The 20608-nt window shown below is 47.3% G+C and overlaps 1 protein-coding gene across 4 annotated transcripts in view; it reads left to right on the forward strand.

The window, feature by feature from the left end:
• Positions 1-2282: 2282 nt before the first annotated feature.
• LOC139998245 (uncharacterized) overlaps positions 2283-20608 on the forward strand; it is a 142133-nt gene continuing 123807 nt past the window's right edge. For all 4 annotated transcript variants that reach the window (XM_072022656.1, XM_072022657.1, XM_072022658.1 and 1 more), the window contains exon 1: positions 2283-2994. The gene's annotated coding sequence lies outside the window, so the exon portion shown is untranslated. The remainder of the gene's footprint in view (positions 2995-20608) is intronic.

The raw sequence follows: 20608 nt of genomic DNA on the forward strand, positions 1-20608 counted from the left end.
ATGGGGATACGTACATACGTAACGCACGACGCGTTTTCCCTTTTTCTCGTACTTCCTTCTTTCTTTTTTTTTTTTTTTTTTTTTTTTTGTTATAATTTTAGCAATCGTTGGCCCGACAATTTGTATGCTTATTTGGCCAGTTCCTATCCGCAAGCGTAGAACGAGCTCGAAAAATTATTTTCGCGAATATTCGAAACGTTTTTTACTCAATTTTTCAGCAGCACACAATTAAAAGTTAATTACATTCCGAGGTCGCGTTTTGTCCGAGAGAAAGTACACGGCCGAATATAAGAAAGGAACGACAGATCTTTCTTCTGCTTTTAGAAGCGTGACTACGCGACCGTGAATGTCAAAAGTATGCAAACCCCAAAGTTAATCGAACTACTTGTCACTGCCTCGAACCAAATATACTTCGTATTCGTTTACGCCCGTTTCTATCGAATCATCTATCGCAAATAAATATCGTAAAAACGATTCGTTCCTGTAACAACACCTTCACATATTAATTTCCTTTACACGTCGTTGTAATATGTCGATATCCTTTCCGTAATGCAAACTTTTAAACGGTCGCTGATACTTAACATTCCACTCGAAGCGCTGCTTCTTTAAGAACTGCTTCACAGCGAACCCCTTCAGCTATTTTACCTTTCTTCGTGTTTCATACTAGAATGACGGCGGAGAAGAAAGAAGTAGAGTGTGTGTGAGAGAGAGAGAGAGAGAGACAGACAGGGTCAGGGAGAACAGAGATTGAACCGAGGACGGGGCGAAGAGGGTTGAAATATCGTCCGTATCGTTCGCCACGTGGTACGTTTCCTTGTAGCGAGAAATCTTAGCGGGCTCTCATCCTGCAGATACAAGTTTCCATTAAAATCTTCTTAGGCGCCCTTAATGAAGTTTATCGCGATGAAGTTGTTCGCTCTTTGAAAACGGGATAAATTTATGTTTCATTCTCGTCTCGATTAAGAGTTCCGAAACGGTGTTCTCTGTAACATATCGTCGGGCATTCTGCCGTGAGTGTCGTTAAACGAGTTTCTATATTTCCGTCGAATCGAGTTTTCGTCTCTCGCGGAGTATTCCCTTAAAACGGTATTATCGAAACGTGCATTCGTATCACGGAGGTATGCCTTTGACGTCCGCCAGTCACCAGGATCGCGAGCATTCCTTCCTTCCGATAAGAGACTTTTCCCTCTCGTACGGAGGATGTTCGTCGCTGGGAGCGTTTGTCTCGAAACTTCCGTTAGCTCTCGAAACTCGAGCGTTTTCAATCGAAACGCGGTAATATCGTGCATCGACCACCTTATCGTTTGAATTTCCACCGATGACCACAAACGACGACAGACGTTACGAAAGATGCGAAAGATCGACGATCCGTTGGCCTACTTTCCGTTCCGATTCGCTGTAAAGCGCTCGGACGAACCTTGCATTCCCAATGTGCGAATCAAGAGCGTCTACGCGAACGGCGAAGAACAAAAGGAGCATGTGCGACGCGTAATGCGCGCCACGCCGAAAGATACGCGAGCCGAGTCGCTCGCCAAGACAAACGTTTTTATTACGAAAAATCAGGAGGCGAGACGAAATCTAGGACCGCGCGCAGCCGCACTCTCGCTTTGCGAAGACGCTGGTCACTATACGGAGCGAGGAAGAACTACGTAGAGAGGAAAGACAGGGACGCGTGCATCGCTTTTTCGCCACAAACGAAACTTTGTTATATCAGCGACATCGATAGTATCGACTTACTAATTAGTCGGATCGCGCAAAGTTTCATTTTTCGCTGTTTCCTTTTGCCTGCAAAATACATTTCAACTGTAACGTTGCAAGTGGTAAATAGAACGAGAGAGACAGTGGTAGATAGGAAAGGGTGGGGGGGGAGAGAGAGAGAGAGGTGCAGGAAGCAGGGATGCGGAATTTCGTTAAACGAACACGATATTGACTTTGTGATAGCCAATTACGTTACCATTATCCATTCGCGGGACTGCGTGCAGTCTATCATCGATAAAAACAATTAAACGCGATAAAAGAAACGAACGAAAAGAGAAACAGGAGGCGAGAAAACGCGTTTCGTTAAATCGATAGGACGCTGATCGCGTAAAGACAGTGTCAACCATCTGGCTTGGTGTAAAATTTAATTCTTATCGATTTACTTATGCCAATAAGGAAAATTGCGAAAAGGTAAGATAGGTAGCACGTAGGAAAGAGCGAAACAGCGCACGAAGCGGCTCGAAGCCGGGGGCGGGGGGCGGGGGCGGGTGAAAGAGCGAAGGAAGAAGCGCGAGGGTGAGAAGGAGTCGGAGGGAAAGTAGGGGCGAGACTAGCGGTTTCTCTCCGTTGACTGCCCCTCTCTATCTGCCACGGCCTAGTCAGCGTAGGGTAGCTCTCCTGCCAACCAGCCAGCCAATCCCCACCCTTTGCCTCGTCCCGCTGCTAGCGCCTCTCGTGGCAGCTTTCTCAATCGCTCCGCTCGCGCTGCTTAGTCGCTCTTTGTCTGTCGCGTACGTTCGGTGGTTGGGGTGTTGTCGGAAGGGTGGAGGTGTCGGGCGCCAGTCGCTACGCGGACGTTGAGCTCGGAATCTCCGTTGTCCCTCGCGAGACTTTTTTTTCCCCCGCCCCCCTGTAAAGCTAGTGCTCGCGATCGGCGAACGTTCGCTTCGTTCGATTCGTACGCGGTAACACGCGTGCGTTTTCCAATCGGTAGCCGTGACATCGTCGAATGTCGTCGGATCCGCGCTATATCGCCCACCGAACAAGCTCGATCTCGATCATTGGCTCCGTGTGGCCGAGGATCGCGCTCATGTGACGATTACTTGCTACATGACGATAAAACGAGTGTCGTACGCGAGACCAAGGATCGAATACGTAAGCGTTCTCGGTTGCTGTGATTTGCTTACCAATCGTGAGGATACTCTACGGTATACTACGTACAGCTTCGGGACTATAACGGATATCGATGGTGATTCGATGCAGCCACGAGGGGACGAAATCGTGACGATTTCGATGGTAAGTGGTTCGATGTGTACGTATATACTGGCATTTCGTCGGATACGAATGTGAATCCGGTTCCGGTTCGGTCCAAGATATATCGGTTATTAACCCTAGCTGTAACAGCGACGTTGCCCCTTCGACCCCTCGTTTTACGTTTTCAACACCCGATCCGTTCCATTACGACACCAGGTTATCCTTCGCTAACAATAAGATTCGGATCGAATAGAGCGATCGTGCTTGGCGACTACTAGCCGAGCGCGATGCCGATCCGAGGTTCGTCGCGAGATGACGGGATCTTATCGCGTCTGGTTTATGGAAATTAGACGGAGATTGGAAGGTTTAACGTCGTTCCGTACGACGAGTCGTTGTCTATTACATCATTTAGTCTGCGATTCGTCGATGTTTCCTAATTCTTCCTAGTTTGCTTCTCTCCGATGGCGTTTTTGTTTTTTTCTTACGATACAGATTGTTTCGTAGACAAGAAACTGCGTGTTCTTTTTTTTTTTTTTTTTTTTTTGAAATTTTTTGGTTGAACCTTGGTTGGAGAGGGTGGGCGTGTAGGGGGTAGGAAGGGAAAAGGGAGAATTCTCTTTGACGATCATAGACGATTGGCGAACGACAAGATTTTTCGTCCAACTGGAAAATTTTCCCTCGCATTAGTACGAATCGAGAAGCGCGGTTTAATCAAAATTATGGGCATGGTACATCGGCGCGGTGGATCGTATCGAACGATTAAACGAGAAAAAGAGAAGCTCCGCGTCGAATGTTGACGGTCGGTTACCGTGAACGGGTGAAACTCGTCTTCCTATCGACCCTCTTCCATTACCCTTCTCTACTCGATATGATACCGACTTTAGGATCGCTATTTTTAATTCCGTTCACGCACGGAACTTTCCACCTTCGTCGAGTACGTGCTGCGTTATTCCTTCTTCCTTCGAGTCGTCGACCGAACTCGGTCTATCGGGAAAAATCGTTCGGGGAGTCTGGTTCGAGTCGATGCTAGGTGAAAAGCCTTCTCGTTGGTTAAAACGAAAAGAAGGATATCGGCGGAGAACGTATTTTCTTCTTTCTCTCTCGTCGTTCTCCTCCATCGATGAACGCCGATAATTGAGAATCGGATAAACCGTCCAAGTCTATTTGCGTCCCTTTTAAACGTATCCGTTCGACGTCTACAAAGTTTCGGCGTCTCGAAAGTTAAAAAAGGCAGGTGGCTACAGAAGAGATAAACGACGACGACGACAACAACAACAAGGGGACTTGTTATTAAAGCCGAAAATAGTTCTCGACCGCTTTCTGCCTTGACTTCTCACTTTTCGAACACAACGATTCCAAATACGAATTCGTTTTCCGCTCGTTTACTTTTCTTTCCGTGGTTTTCCGACGCAGCGAATCTCGCGCGACGAAATCGGTTCGTTGCCGATTTCATCCCATATAAACTTTCGCTTAACGTAAACACCGTTGGCCCGTTTATCGGCTCATATATTTTTACGATGCGTTCTACCTGCGTTAAAACGTTTCGTCGATTACGCGCGGAAAAGAATGTATCGCGCGCATCGGTTTTGCAACGCGATACCGCGATATCCGTTACCGGAATATCGCTGACAAAAATATCGCAAAACGTTAAGCGCCGACATTCGTTAGGAAAGAGTTCGTCGCGATTAAACAAGACGACCGCGTTGATGACGCGAATATAGCACGGTTTTTGAACGTTACGTTAAATAACGGCACACGGAATTGGTGAACGATCACGTTCTTGATTTTCTGTCTAGAAAGCACGCATAAATAATTGCTAAAAGAACGTTGTTTCGCGTCGCATTCGTTCGTAAATTTATGGAAAGAGGGAAAATAAATATTTGACGCGACCTCGAGTTTCGCCTCTAACGAAACGTATTATTTCATAAATTTAAATTAAGGACTGATTAATTATTCCAGCGAAACGATAAATTTAAACAGCTATAGTAGTCGGGTGAAACAGTATCCGCGAAAATACGAGGTACTCGGTTGCCGATGTTATTATGTAATTTACAATACTTTTGTTCGTGGAATTGTCACAGCCGTCCGAGATGTCGCTGTTTTCGCGCGGAATCTTTTAACGCCACCTACGATTTGCAGTCGTCCGGCACGCGTTAATCCGAAGGGGTAAACGTGATATTTCGTTCGAGTCGCGGAGAAAAATCACGCCCCGTCGTTCCGTCTAAATATCCGTGTCGTGTACTTTTATCACGCGTTCCTCGTGTCAACCTGCTCTAAGCGTTAGTTTCTTTCGCGCGTGAACGTACCAAGCCGTATACAAATTACGCCCTTGTTGCAACGTACGGCGAGATTGTCTCGACAAGAAACGCGTACCAGCTTTCAGTTTTCAGACGAGGTAAGAATTCCTGCTTATTCTTTGTACGATGCCGTTCGTTGCTCTCGTTATATCGCCTGCCGCGAGAATATTTTCACATCGTCGAGCGAGAAATCGACTGCCTGGACACGTGGTTCGTTTCCCGCTCGTTGCCATACATTGGCGCTCGTGTATAGGTTGGCGTACCTACGTTGTTTGTCGCAAACTCTCGTTCCATAGTAAACTTTATTTTCGCAAATAGTCGTTTGGTAGTTTTCAAAGCGCGAGCAAACAACGTCGTCGAGTGCGCGAAGGATCTGGGATTTCGGGCTGTAGCGAGTTCATTCCGTAGGATACGACGTACAATCGGTACAAATATATATATATACACGTAAGTAAATAACGATACTTTGTTATATATCGCCATGTTTGAATATCGAATTTAAGGAAGGAGTGATCTGTTACGGATCGTACGGTGAATCGGTGTTGGTGTAAACCTGTCGAACTCGTGACGTCGAATCAATTTCGTGACAGCGATTGTACATAGCTTGGAGCGTTTCGGCCTGACAACTTAGTAGGTGCTGCGTCTATCGACTATTCGAAGCGAAGCGGCGCTGGCTGCTTGGCAATTTGCGTGCAGGGTAATCAGGCGATGCGTAAAAAAGGTCCGAAAATTGGCCGGAAGGGGCAGCAGCGTGGCGCGGCAGCGGTGGCAGCAGGTGACGGTAACGCAGTTTGTTTCCGGTATCGAACAATCGAAGCGAGGTGCAACGCGCGTGACGATTGTACAAAGGCAGATGCGATTTGATGCATTGTGAGCCGTATGTTCGGAGAGGCCGGTGTACAGCATGAGCACATCGTATATTTAGCACTTGGCGCAGGATGCGACGTAGACCGTGACAGAACGCTTTTCATTTCCTCCTATCGGATATCTCTCGATGCTTATGATTAATGAAATCAAACGTAGCCCGCTATTGCCATTCTTTAGGAAGGATCGTCCATGCTCGTTTCCGCCGCAACGAATGCCAACGAACGCCAACGAACGCCAACGAACCAGTCGAATCTTTTTCGTTCGCGGATGTGCTTCATTGTCGTTGCTCGCTCGTCTCGAAACTCACACTGGCGGTCATGCACGTTCATTGTCGCACGCGTGCGGACCTCTTTCAACGCGTGCCCGCTGTAACGTCGATTTTTTTCTTTTTCCTTCTTACACGCGCGGAACGTCGCTACGAATATTCATTTGCCGCGACATGTCCGCTAATTTCTTTTTCCTATTTGCTCCGGTGTTTTTCGGTGTTCCTCTGCTTGGTCACCGTTATTTGCTTCGCGACTGTTTCGCTCTGCGAAGGCTTTGATTCGTCGACAGATTTTCTCGAACATTTATACAAGTTATTTCGAGATCTAATCGGTGTTCATTTGCCGAACGTTAACGTTTAATAAGTCTCTATAGCACGATTTTAGAGAGTAAGATTCATTAAGAAACTTTAACTTTCATCGAATGCTATAGAGAAGAAAGGTGTGGTGTTCGAACGGTGCAACAACGTTATTTATTTCGCGGCGTTCGTTAAGCGCGTGTATTCCTTGCGTCATTTCGAAGGAAAATTGTTTGCCAAACGGCTGAGCTATTTCGTTCAGGCATCGAGACTATCGAAAGTGCAGCGAAACGGAGATTCAAATCGGTCAGGTGTTTGGAGGATGTTCGGGCAACGAGTTATCGCAAGGGTGTCGAGTAAACGATGCACGGTGTTTGGAAACAACGGCGATAGTAGGTGCTGGCAAAGATTTCCGCGCAATGGTAGGTAACGGTACCGCTGGTCGACGTAATTCGCTCGATATTCTAGCGAAGTACAGATCCGGCGTCGAGATGAAAACGGCAAAAGGAAACGAGACGGAAGCCCGGTGCGAGTTCTCTTCTCTCTGCGGCAAAAAGAGTTGGCGTCGGTGCGCACAGAGAATGCGGAACGTTCGTCATTATCGATTGCCGTGGTGGCTTTTACCGCGATAAATATCGAGTGTACGGCGTTGCCTGTTATTACATTCCAAGCCGTACGCGGATCGTCTAGCCTGTGTGAACTAGATAACGCGACGAACGATCTTTTCTCTCCATTATCCGGCATCGTTATCGATGCGCGCCGGTGTATCGACATTGTACGCTCGGATATATCGAGCCTCTCGCGTAAAGGGCAAACGAGACTCGGAGGAACGCGGATGCCAGTGGTAGAAATTGCAACGGCTGGAGAACGTTAGGGATGTTTGTCGTGCATTCGGACGATCAGCCAATCGGCGAGTAATTCGACGCATAATCGCGATAGTTGTCTCATATAGTTAAAATCGATCGAGTCGAAATAATAATTGTAATTTCCGCTTAATGTACTACGCTTAATGGAAAGCAGAAGCTTTATCTCGATCGAAAACGTAAGCTCGAAAGAGCACAGCCCGCTGCTGAACGGCGCGGCGCTTTAAAGGCTGGATAAGCAGAAAAAGTCAACGGGTCGAGTTAAGTTTTCATTTGCACAACAAAATACCGTTCATTCTCGCGGCTGTTTCTTGCCTTTTGCCTCAAAGTCCATCCTTTACGCGCATAATCGCGTCGTTCGACCAACTGTCGTCGCGTGATAAACCGACGTACGTTTCGCAGCCGATATACCATAAAATACCGTAAGATTTTGACAGAGGCAGCGCCGATGGTTATATCATATGGTATAATATGTAGGAACGTTTATTCGTCGTTCTATATTTCATTCCGACGGCGGTGGATCGTTCGCGAATAGAATATAATAGGATCGGTTTACCTTAATAGTCGAACAACTATAAAAAGATGGCGAAACCGAAAACTTTCTTCGATAAGCGTGCACACCCTTACGAGAATTCGAACGATCTGGCCATCGTGAGTCGCTGCCTTTGGTCATCGAGATTTTCTCACTCGAATCTGAATTCGACTTTCGTCCTTTCTGAAATTAGACTCGTTACCAACGACGCGAAAATCGAATACCTGTTAGGTTAGAACGTTTACGCGCGATCTGTTTCGACACGAGGATGTCGCTGGAAACACGTTTCTCGAAGTCGATTCGCTATCTCGGACTTGTACCCCGAAATCTCACCTTCAGCTTGATTTAACACGGTTGCCGTTATTTCACGCCCCCCGTCGACAGCTAGCCAATTATATACCCGGTTCTCAACGATATTCTACAGGGACTAGACAAAATTCGAAGTTTGTCGATTTACCTGGCCGTTTAACGTTGCCATTAAATTCACTCGCTCGCAAATACTTGCTATACTTATCTGTACTATCTCAATTGCCACGATATATCTCATATCGCTGATTACGTTCGAAACGTCATAGATACGAATATTCGCGAAACGATGTGAACGCGAATACATTTATCTGACGAATGCGAGTAAAGTTCGTAAAAGTGGCGATCGAATTTACTTATTTAGTTATGGGTACGTTTAAATGGTATTCGGATGGGATGGTGGATGGATCGGTAGAGGAGGGAGGAGAACCGAAAGGTCTGAGCGTTCGAAGGGGATACCGATGGAAGAAGAATGGCATTTTCGTAGCGCGATTATCGGCTCGGCGTTCAAAATTCGCGCGCGTATTCTCTCTAGCGCGAAGCAAGCCGTCGTTGAACCCTCTTACTTAAAATTTAAGTAGGATTTAACTTGGAAATCCTGCCGCTTGATTGGGTGATTGACGGTATAAGTAGAGCTTAAAGTTTCGCCGGAGTCCTGACGGTGGCGATGGCGGAGATGGTGGGAAGCGGCGGTGCCGCTTTGCCTCTTCGCCTCTGCCCGAGGAGAATGCCGCGAGAATCGATTCGTCGATATACGCATGCACGTGTAGCCGCGCGAACGTGCTTCACTTTAATTACTCCGACAAAAAGCGGTCGAGAGTTTTGTTTGCGCTTTGTCATCGACCGATCCCCCCCCGCCAATTCGAAAATAAGATTGCCCGGAAATCAAGTTCGGATGCTTCAGCGACAAAGCGGATTTACCTCGTCGGAAAATCGACTCGCGTCCGTTTAACGATAGCCGGCCACGATTTCGTTAACTCGACGTAAAATTTTGTTTACCGACGCTCGAACGCTTCGATTCGCGATCGAGCGAATCGTATTACTCGTAATAAGAACGTTAATTTCGATTTGCGTACGACCTATCTGCGTACGGCTTATTTCCTTTACGAATCCTTCGATATCGCGTCTAATAGAACGTATCTGTGTGTTTGGTAAATCAACAAAATAGTATAAAACTTTGATTTTTTCCTCGTAATACTCGTTTAAAAGGGAACGTTAGGTACGCTCGATGTTACGCACCGAGGCCCGATCGGCAGCAGCTTCCGTACACTGTACTACATATTCATGGAGAAGCAAAAGCGTGTCCTAAACTTCATCGATAGAGATAGGAGAGAGGCTGTGAAAAAACGTGGCTGGCGCGTACCGTTGGCGATAAGCGACGATGCTCTCGTTAGCCTCGATTCTTCCCGGAAATTACGCGGTTGACCGGGAAATTATGGAAAGCCGATCGATTTCGCAACTATGTTTCTTTACTCGCCAACCACCGAGCGTCCATCGGCCGCGAAACGATCTTACTTTACGAGCCGACGTGTCACCGTCGTTCTCCGCGAGGCGACGATATCCAAAGAATCGCGCAAAACTACAACCAAAACGAAAGAAGCTCTTCCTCAAGAACAATCGGTTTTTCCTTCGCGCGGAATAACGAATAACGACGCAATTTTTCTCTCTTCGCGATCTAAACGTTAGACCAGATTGTTTCCGGTTACGGTTAGGAAATAATTAGCGAGAATCAGCAACCCCTAATGGAGGTGTAATGGCCAATAAATATGAAAGTGGTAGTAGCGGCCACGGGAAAACCCAACGTCGGTACGAATATTCAGTAGCGAGCCATCCTGCTTATTACGAATTTATCGTTTCGTTTTTCGACTAGTCGATGTCTCGGTGTTTCATACGCTATTAGCGTGCCATACAAGCTCGTTATAGCGAATGATTTACGCGCCGGACACTTTTCTGCGTTAAGGAAGCTTGAAAAGGTCGAAAATCGACCGCGCATTCCAGTTACGTGTGTATACGTTTCTGCTTAAAAACAGTGGATCCGTACAACTCGACGCGCGATCTCACTTTTTATCGCTACCGGGAATATATTTGCTCGCTACGACGAAACGGAGAAGAAGCCTTTGACCGGTCTCTCTCTTCCCCTCGAAAACAGACTATTATTACGTTCGCTGAATTTTCAGTAATTCGTATTCCACGAATATATCGCCGATTTAAAGCAAAGTAGGTTACAATTTTCTATCTTCTCGTGCAACGCGGAGACAAAATTATCGACAAAGACGCTTCGATGGAAAAAGAAGGTTCGCGTTCGCATCACGGGATGCGAGAATCTCAGCGTCGTTAATAAAAGAACCGGTGAAACTGCGCCTCTCCTGTCGAGACGCGAGTTTCTTTGAGAAGATTTCGGCTCGAGCTGCGTCCATCGGACTGCTTTGCAATTTAGACAAGGTTCGAGCGTAGCGATTTTCATACGGCCGGCTCGAGTAATTTGACGGCAAGCTTTGAGATAGCTGGACTGTTCAAAGAACCGCTTCGCTCCTCTCTCGGAGACCCGAACGAAGATGCGAAAAGACAGGCGAATATGTGTGGCTGTGGCTTGGAAAGCGCTCTGCGTCAGGCTGGCGTAGGCTCGACGTGGCGTGGGGGTGGCACAGGGAGCCGGCAGACGGCTCGTTGAATCCGCAATATGCATATGCAAATTATTTTTCATCCGCCATCCACGAGTCGATCCTCCACTCGAGTGTTTTCAGCAAACACTCGTGCAACTAAAGACGTCGGTCGAGTCGCGTCTTTGGATTAACTTTTCTTTTCCCCCTTTTCTCTCTCTCTCTCTCTCTCTCTCTCGCTCTCTCTCTTTCTCGCGCGCGCGCACGCGCTCTTCGCGTATTAATTGGATCGCGATACGAAACGAGATCGAAGGAAAAAAAGAAATGTACATATTTTGTACAGATATTTTATTTTTAGCCTACTCGGACGTAGACGAAGAATCGATCGACTCGGTGAGAATATCCTTAGAGGTATTTATCGATTCGAGCGGTAAAAACGTTGCTAAAGGAATCGAACGATGGTTGGCGAAGAAACGACCTGGTTTGAGAAAGGAAAGAAAAGCGGCGAAGCAAATTAAGAGCACTCTCGCGCAAGCATCGTTGTTCGTTATAAAAATGAATGTTTACGCGGATCTCGCCGCTTTCCTTTGTAACGATGCTTAAAATGGTTAACGTTGGAACGAAACGTACCCCCTCGTAAATAGCCCGGAGAAATGGAAGGAACAGAGTCGTAGAGAATCCTAGAATTAATAGTTTCGCGAACGGGCTTCCTGTCGCTCGTCGAAATACGATATCGGATTTTTCGTCGCGGAATAAGCATCCACGAGTACACTTCCGCGTCGATGCGCGACGCGGCCCGACACCGAACCGGCTCGCGAATCTCCCTTTATTTATCGTTTCCAGCATTTTGTTCCGTTATTCTACCGAGAGAAGGCAATCCTCTTTTCTCCAGCACGGTTTCTTTGCGAACGCTAGTGAGAATAAATTGTGGCGATGGCCTAAACCTTCGAGGCTACCTCCGTCCGAAGGTGTTAAGTAAAGTGGCCTTTCGGTCGATGCGATAACGCTCCTGCCTGCCTTATCCACGACTTTTCCCACCGACGTCGTCTTACCTTTATCGAGACGCTTTTAATTCTTCAACCGAGAGTTTCATCCACACAAAGGAAATTACGAACGAGACGTAGCGTAGCTTGCTTCTTAACGAGCTAAACCTCGAGGAGCCGTTGCAAGTGGCGAATATTTCTAGAAAAATCTGCCACTCTTACACCGTTTAAGCTACTTATTTCGATGTTGAGCGTTGTGCGTAGCCGCAAGATTCGAAGCGACTGACACACGGAGACACAACGAAACTACGCACAGAGAATTTGTCGATTCGTACGCGAAGGAATCTCGGAATCGGTATATTCGTTCGGAAATTACGCGGTAATCGACGGCAGCTCTCGGGTTATCGCGCGTTTAATCGTGCAGCGGCCAAGCGTATCTATAGGCGCGACCGAAATAACTACGAGTGGCTCTCGAAGATCCGGATCGTGTCTGCAATTCCCTCTCGAACGAAACGAAATAATTGGACATCGTCGTCCGTTGTTTACGGTCGTTCCGTTGTTCGGTAATTCGCGGACAATCGCTGTGACGAATCCGGGGTGCGAAATATCGGCCGCATGCAACGTAAGAGATTCAAGAGAACGAACAACAGATAATAACGGCATCGATCCGATAATTGTTGGCGTTCGTGCTTTTTCTCCATTCCCTTTCTTCCATTTGTCTATCCTGCCTATACACGAGGTATGTGGTATATCGATCAAAGGATCGAATCGGGCAACAAACAACACAGAGCGAGAGGAGAACGAAACCGAGATTTTTCTCGATAATAGCTGAAAGTTTGACGGGCAGGCGAAGATGTTTCGGTAGAATCGAAACGTTTCGATCGTTGACGCAGCCGTGGAAATAATACACTTTTCAAATAATACGCTTTACGATCGCAAGTTACACCGTACCTACGAGCGGAAGAAAAGGACGAAGCGGAAAGATATATTAGCCGCGACGCGAAACAGTTGGTCGACGCCACGTAACTAGACGCCACGTTTCGAAGGAAAAGGGAACGGATATTTTAGCGAATAAGCGCGACCTGGATTCGAGGCCAGAGATACGTACCGCGTTGCGCACCGAAGAAAATCGAATGTAAATCTAGGCGGCGCGCCGCGCGTTCAATCGAATCCGAGGGATCAGAGAATTTCGGCGGAAGGGAAAAGATTCGACGACGGTCTCGCCGTTGATCGTCAGACCCGCGTGTTCGAGTACAAGTCGGAGAACAGTTTTTAGGTACGCTATCGAAAGAGCCGAAACCTGTAATATGGTCGTGGTTTATGGGAGCGCGAATCGAGACGCGCGTTAATATCGAGGAGACGACGGAATTTCGCGGGATTTTGGGACGTGACACGTTCGGGAACGCGAAACCGCACGGCCGTTTAATTCTTCTCTTTGGGAAGCCGATAATCGGCCACTGTACGAATTGACGCGGACAAAAAGTAGATGCGGTCGGCTTTGTTCTGGCCTGCGGCGATACCACCGCTACCCTTCTACGATCGTGATTGGTAGTTTAGAAGGGCGAATGCGGTACGGGGGGATTTTTCCAACGTCCGGCCCCGGCTGCCGCGTACCGCTCAGTTTTTTTCCATGCCAAACCGCCCGCCCGCAGGTTAATTTTCCTCGTGTTTGCTCTTGTTTCTTGCTCGCGTGCCGTTCCGTCGAGATTGAACGCGCCGGGTCTTTGCCTCCTTGAGAGGAAGCCACGCCGGTAATTGTAAATACTTGCTAAACTAAATTTAGTGTGGTATATCGAGAAGGAGAGCACGAAAACTCTCCGGCTTACGAATATTAAATTCGCAACGACCTCGCAGACGCGTTAATCTCGTAAACTGGCTCGACGATCGATAAACGCGAGTAGAGTAGCGACAACGCTGCTGTTAAAAGGAAGAGAGGGGAAAAAGAAAAGCACGCGGTCGCGATACGACGACGCGTAAGGATCGCTCGACGTTGGCAGCATACGCGTATTCCGTCTTTCTCGATAACGCTCCTAGAAAAGTGGTTCGCGCGAAATAGAATACCAGCGCGATTGTTCCTTCGATTCGCTCTATTTACCAACTCTCCTATGCGTGACCAGCTGTAGCTGCGCCACTTCTTCTCTCTGTCTCTTTCTGTCTGTCTGTCTGTTACGTTTCCGCTTCGACGATACGAAAAACTTCGTCTCCGGGTTGTAAGGCAAATGGAAATATCAAGGAACGAGTAGGCGAGTAACGCGCGTGTTACGATTTTCGCGTAAAAGTGGTCGGCGATGCGTCGCCGAGAGAATCGGAACGTCGTTTGTTTTCTCGTACAAAGATGAGAGCGTTAAATCGATTACAGGATACAGTTTGTGGAACGACAGGCGAAAGCAGCGAGTCCCGCTCCCGTGATTACCGCTTGCCAATGAAATTCGCGGCAACGTGGACGAATATTAACGAGGTCGGTTTTACCATTATATTTCGTAGATTGCGACAATTACTGTATTTTTGCTTGCCACCGCCAAACCGTTAATTACTCGCGCACGAGTGCTAACGATGGTCGATTTAAACAAAAATGGGTTAGCTCTGCGTGTCTATCGCGTGCCCGCTCCAAGTTTAATCGTACCTTCGCTTTCGTCCTCTTAATCCGCGAAAGCTCATCCTTCTTTTTCCGACTAGAAGACGCACGAGCCCGAATATCTTCAAAATTCGAGCGGCAAATCGAAAAGCACGCTCCACGAGATATACGCGTCAGCTACGATCCCAACGATCGGTCCGTCGAAACGAAACTTATCGACAATTACCAAGATCCGCTTGACTTTTCTTATTGGCGGCTACTCTCGGAATCGAGTTGGCCGGTACGACTGGTCGACGAATCGAACGAGATCGGGCAAAGTCGTAGGAAATTGCTGTTTACGGGGCGTGGCCTCTGGTTACGTAACACAGGCGCGTAATTACGTAGCGCGTAACGTTTCGATGTGAAAACGGTGACGCGTTTCTTCGACGTTTCGCCGATGCTAATTATCCGATCGGATTGATCGGCGGCTGGATGGTTGGCCCGGCGAAATCTCGCTGCTGCGTTTCTCGATTTACGCGGCGGCACGTTGCGACCGAACCGAGGCGAGGTTCGATGCAATCGTTTAGGCAGCGAGACGCGTTTCTCAGCACGTTGCCGCGTATCACTGCCAGCGATACTATTTATCCGAATAAGAGAGAAAGACGACGAAGGCTGGATGAGCGGGAACGGACGAATCGGATCGGGCTTGCAGAGAGGTAATTAGCAGCGAATTCGACATATTTGCGAGATGGAATCGAAACGGAGGAGATTCTTGTATATTCGATGGGCAATTGGCGTGCCGATCGGAATCACGTAGCCGGTTATCGATAAAATATTTGCGTGCTCGGTAGCCCGCTATATGATTGCGGTGACTAATTTCGTGGCGGTTCGATTGGCGACGAGTTTGGAACCGGTGTCGCCGATAATTACGGCGTGTGACACGCGTGGATCGGTGGTTTAGGGGCGCGGCCACGTTAACGAGAATTCGACGGCTAGTTACCATCGCTCATCCACCGATACTTTCGCGATCGTTTTCCAACCAAGCTCGAAATCATCGCCGCTGCTCTGTCCAGCCTTCGCTTCTCCCTTCTAGCCCGCTGATCGAACCGGAAGAAAGCAGTTGCAACGCCCATTAAAAGGATTTTAATAGTCGAATTCCGTCGGAATTCTGCGTGAGTCGCCGATCCTCGTCGTACCTCGGCCGATAATTATTCGATCAGATTCCTAATAAACCGCGTAGCCGAGGGGAACGTGGAATCGACGGGGCCCTCGGATACGCGGACGGAAGAACGTCGAAACATCTGGCAGCACGATGCAATCGGGGATTCCATTTGCTTGGGCGGTCGAGATAGTTGGAAGCGTGGAACGGCGGCGAGATAACCGGCAAATAGGCAGCCGAACCGAACAGAGTGCTCGAATATCCGATAGACGAGCGGAACTGCTGGTGTTTATCAATTCGGGATATCCCAGGGTCGTTGTTCTCGTGGCGATGTTACGCCAAAGATGGATCGTCCTGCCGTTTCGCGCGAGTTTCCAAGTTTCCATAGCCTGGAATCGCGCTCTCGGCATCGTTTTCGTTTCGACTACGAAGCGAATTCTACCGGACACTCGATGCGGTAACGCCGGCGAACGGTCTCCCCCTGTCCCCGACTCGCGAAAACATCGGCTTATTTCCTACGTACAGCAATTTAATTAACGTTATACGATCGACGTTTCGGTTTCCAGCGATCAACGCTTCCGATAAACACGACATTACCGACCTATCGAGAGGCGATAAAAAGATCGGGTCGCTTTTAACGGCACGTGTCGGACGCTCGATTCGATCGCGACAACAATACGCGACAATTAGATGGAAGAATCGTAGAGGAGGAGAAACTGCGGAAGAAATTTGAGTACGATAACGGTTCAAACAGGAGAAACGGAACGAAGAGAATTATTCGTTTCCTAAGGTATATCTGTCTGGACAAGCTAGTATCGTACAAAGAGATATCGGACTATCGATAGCTGTATCAAATTGTTTTCGTATACGATTTAAATCGATATCGTTCGATGAGATAAGATCACGCTTGCTATTGCTCGTTGCCCGTTGAAATTACTTTACGTTTCTTGCCGTAACTTTGTTTCTCTCCGTTTCGATAGTTGTATCGTAGATTATAGGCGAGCCATCGATAATCGTACGAAGAGCTTTATTTCGAAAATAAATAAAACGCCGCACGCCGATATATGTAATTTGCATGCAACGCAACGGTTGTTTGTTGGAAAGTAACTTACGAACAATGGAACGAGCACGTTTCGAAATGATGGTGTTGCTGCGAGTAATAGCGAAACGGGGACAGGCTGGCTATTCGAATTTATTATTGATCGACTATCGGGTGTCAGCGTTTAACCAATATTTGCACGACGTCTAGTAAACATTGATTAATCACTGCTACATCTGACCAATAATTAAACGTTAGTCTCGTGTATCAGAGAGGGATGCGCGTAGTAATTATTTTTACAGTGCCTGTATTCGCTTCCGCGATACCGATAATAAACCGAGCAAGTATCAACGTATCGACGCTTCGTCTCCACGTTCTATACTAATTGCCGAACAGTTATTAATTTTACCTCGTCCATGGTAACAAATTGCCGTCGTTCTCCGAAATTTCAGGCATCGTTCGAATCTCTTTCCTCTCGATCGAGAGGTTACGACGAAGAAGAAGGGGTGGCCACGCGGCCCACGAAATAAAATTACCCATCGGCGAGAAACTTCTCCGTAAGAATCTCTGGCCGTCGTGGCACACGTTAAACCGTCTCGGAATTCCAAGAGGAAGCTCGTGCAGCTATTGGATGCGCGACACCGGCCATTATCGAACCCGTCTACGAAGAGTAATGTCTCGTACGAGCTATCGATACACGTCTTTCTCGCGACTCGAAGGAGCCTCGAGCGGACCGCAAAGCCGATTATTCGCGCCGCGCCATCCATAACCGTGTTAGTTGGTGCAGCAGAGGGCCCGCCAACCGAGCACCACCTTCCATTCTGCCTATTATTTAATCGCTCCGCCTGATTTACCTTTCGAGCTGTTTGCCACGCGACGTTAGCAGTCGAAGCGCGAGCTTCGCTATTTTTACGTCCTATTTTTACGTATTTAAAATATAATTTAAATAATACTTTTTACAACGTCCATAGTTTTATAACAGACGGCGAAAAGAATCGCAGAATGCTCGCTCGTCTCCACGTCTACTTTTCCATACGTTTCAATTCCCCATCTTCCTTTGTCAACGGTTAAGCGGCCAAAAACGCGATCGACAAAGAGTCGTTAATTAATCGTTATCGATAATCGATGATGGCGATCGACAAAGTGCGATCTATTCTATTCTATTACATATTATATATTATATATTATATCAGTAGCCTAAAATATATTAATTTTCAGTCGTGTATTTTTTTTGTCGAAAATCTCTACCCGTGCGATAAGCTGCTACACTACTACGGTACGACAAGTACGTAACTTTAACGTGCGTTTATGCTCCTGTAATATCATCTGATATTACTATATTTACCAGACTCGCTCGGCATACAATTTATTATCCTCCATCTGTACATTTATTTGGTATTTGGTACTTGCATCGGATTCCATTACCAGCGAGCAAGTGGCGAAACGAATCGTTAGCAGATAACGAAATATCGAACCTAGTCGCCCGCGCGACAAGTTTTTTCGCGGCTCGAACATCGATTTAGAAATAATGGAGCCACCGTGGTCGTGACTGATGGCGCCAAGAGTCGAGTCTCGTCGTTTTTTCGCCGGTCTTTGCGTTTTTCCTTCTTCGTTTAGGCCGGAAAATCGTGGAACCCGCCAGTTTTTCATCGGCCGCGATTAATCGCGTGGAAGACGGAAGAAGACGCCTCCTCCGCGAGATAAGCCGGTTAGTTATTAACCACGATCGTTGTTACGCTCTCGTAAAACAGCCGAAGAGAAACTCGCTAAATAAACGTTGGTAGACGTGGATCAAATACTTTATTGCTATTAGCAGGAAAATGGGAATATTTAGCGAGGCAAAGTGAAAGCGGAAAGGGAGTCGAAGCGAATTTCTTCCTTGTCAATTTGTGAAATCGTTGGAACGAGGAACGTCAGAGTCTTGGCAGAGTTGCAGTTTCCGTTTAAATCATCGGCGATAGAATAGTTTCGGTGTCGGTTAAAGTTGCATGCTTTTATCGAATCGACGATTGGTCGATCGTCTCAACAGGCAATGCTTTTAGAAAAATAGGTATATATCGGATATTTCTTTTTTTTTTTTTTTCTTTTTTCTCGCTCTTGACGTTATTCGCAAGAACGCGCTTTCGTCCGATCGCCAAGCGTTAAATGGCCCAAATGGTTTTCAGCTCGTACCGTTCGATCGTAACGTTGTTAAAACTCCGTTGTTACGACAAGGTTATTAAAACATGTTGGTAATAACATTCGCTGTAATATTACGCAACGAAGCACCGATAGCTTGATAGCTTTTGTTGCTAGTATTTCGAGTTTAACGCGCTTTTCGATCACAACGTGATCGAATAAAGCGCCGCCAGCGTCGAAAACCAGCGAGTGAAAAATGTCGCAGGCACGGAAACCGATCATACAACGCGATTGAACGGTTTCGCGCGATTTTCACGGTGACTCTGTGAAAGCGCGAAAGCTAGAAACGCGTTTCTAAGATACGTACGAGTGTCCGCCGTTGAGCTACGCGTGATAAACGCGGAGCTTTCAAAAGGTTGCAAAGTCAGCAGAGAATCGACGATATCTCGCGGAGCGATCGTTCACCGGACCGAAATAGGTAAATTCGTGGGAAAAGATGTGGGTAAAGTATGGTCGAACAGCTTTGGAAACAGTTATTTCGGCGTGTCTCTTTCGCCATGCGGACATCGTTGTTGAGATAAGCCGGGAACGATAGCCCGAGGCAGTGGCAAATGCAGCAAAAGCGATCTTAGTTGGCCATGCCCCGTGGGAGTCTACCGAAGGGACACGGCTTCTACGACGAACGTGGTCGCTTCGAGAACGAACTCGACTCTTCGTCCAGGTTGCTTGAACTTGGCCTCGTGCGCGCCAACTTTCGCCTCTCCCTTGCGGCCTCGTCCTAACGGATCGCTCCGCCTCCTTCGCCATCTCCCCGTATTTCATGCGATTTATCTTCTCTCTTTCCGATTTTCGTTCCATTCCTTTTCGCTTCTCCCTGCCCTTTCCCTTCTTTTTCCGCGGGTTCGCGCGTGCTCACGAGTTTTTCAACAATTTACCAGAGTACGAATCTATCAGGTACGAATCAACGTCTCCGAATAATATTCGAATCGAGAGTGTCGGAACTGTTCGAAGGGCCGAGAAACATCTTGCAAGACTGGCGACGGTCTCGGGAAGTTTTAAGGACTCGGCGAGTTGGAAGTACGTTGCAAGAAGGAAAATAGCTTGCACCAAAAGCATTACGCGGATCTCCTCCAAGTATCTCGAAAGTTTTTATTTTACGATTTGCGTTATTTGTCGCGTATCCTTCCTTCTACGAGCTTGCATATCACGCGTAAACGTGGAATTTTCATCCATCTTTTTAGTACTAACTAAAATAGAATAGAAACTTTGTTTCCAACTAGACGTGAATTACAGGTAATCAATCTCCTGATTTAATATCGTACGATATAACGCGGTTTCGCTTTGACGCTGTTCGACAATCGGTGAAAGATCACCAGGCACTGTCGTTCGATGCTTCTCATCGTGTACGGAATTTCCGAATTTCCTGATACCTATTGACATTTTTCATCCGTTCCAATTCGTAGAGATCGACTCTTCGCAGCGGAAAATTTTCTCGCGCGTAAATTTCGATATTAAGAAATTCAACTACCCAGCGCCGTGTCACAAGGCCAGACGATGTCTGTACGCGTAAGAAAAGAAAATTTCCTTCGAGCGCGTCTCCGATTATTCGATTCGAGGCATTGCGTATCCGTGGCTAGCTACTTGACAGCGAAGTCGGTTTGATCGTGCGCTCAGTTTCCTAGCCGCGTGCTGTCGTACACGAAGAAATATGGATCGACGCATAATTGCGCGAGATTTATGAACGCAATTTTCCTGGCGTGCCGTGCAATGGTTTTT

Source organism: Bombus fervidus, chromosome 2, assembly GCF_041682495.2.
Source record: "Bombus fervidus isolate BK054 chromosome 2, iyBomFerv1, whole genome shotgun sequence".
Classification (NCBI taxonomy): Eukaryota; Metazoa; Arthropoda; class Insecta; order Hymenoptera; family Apidae; genus Bombus; species Bombus fervidus.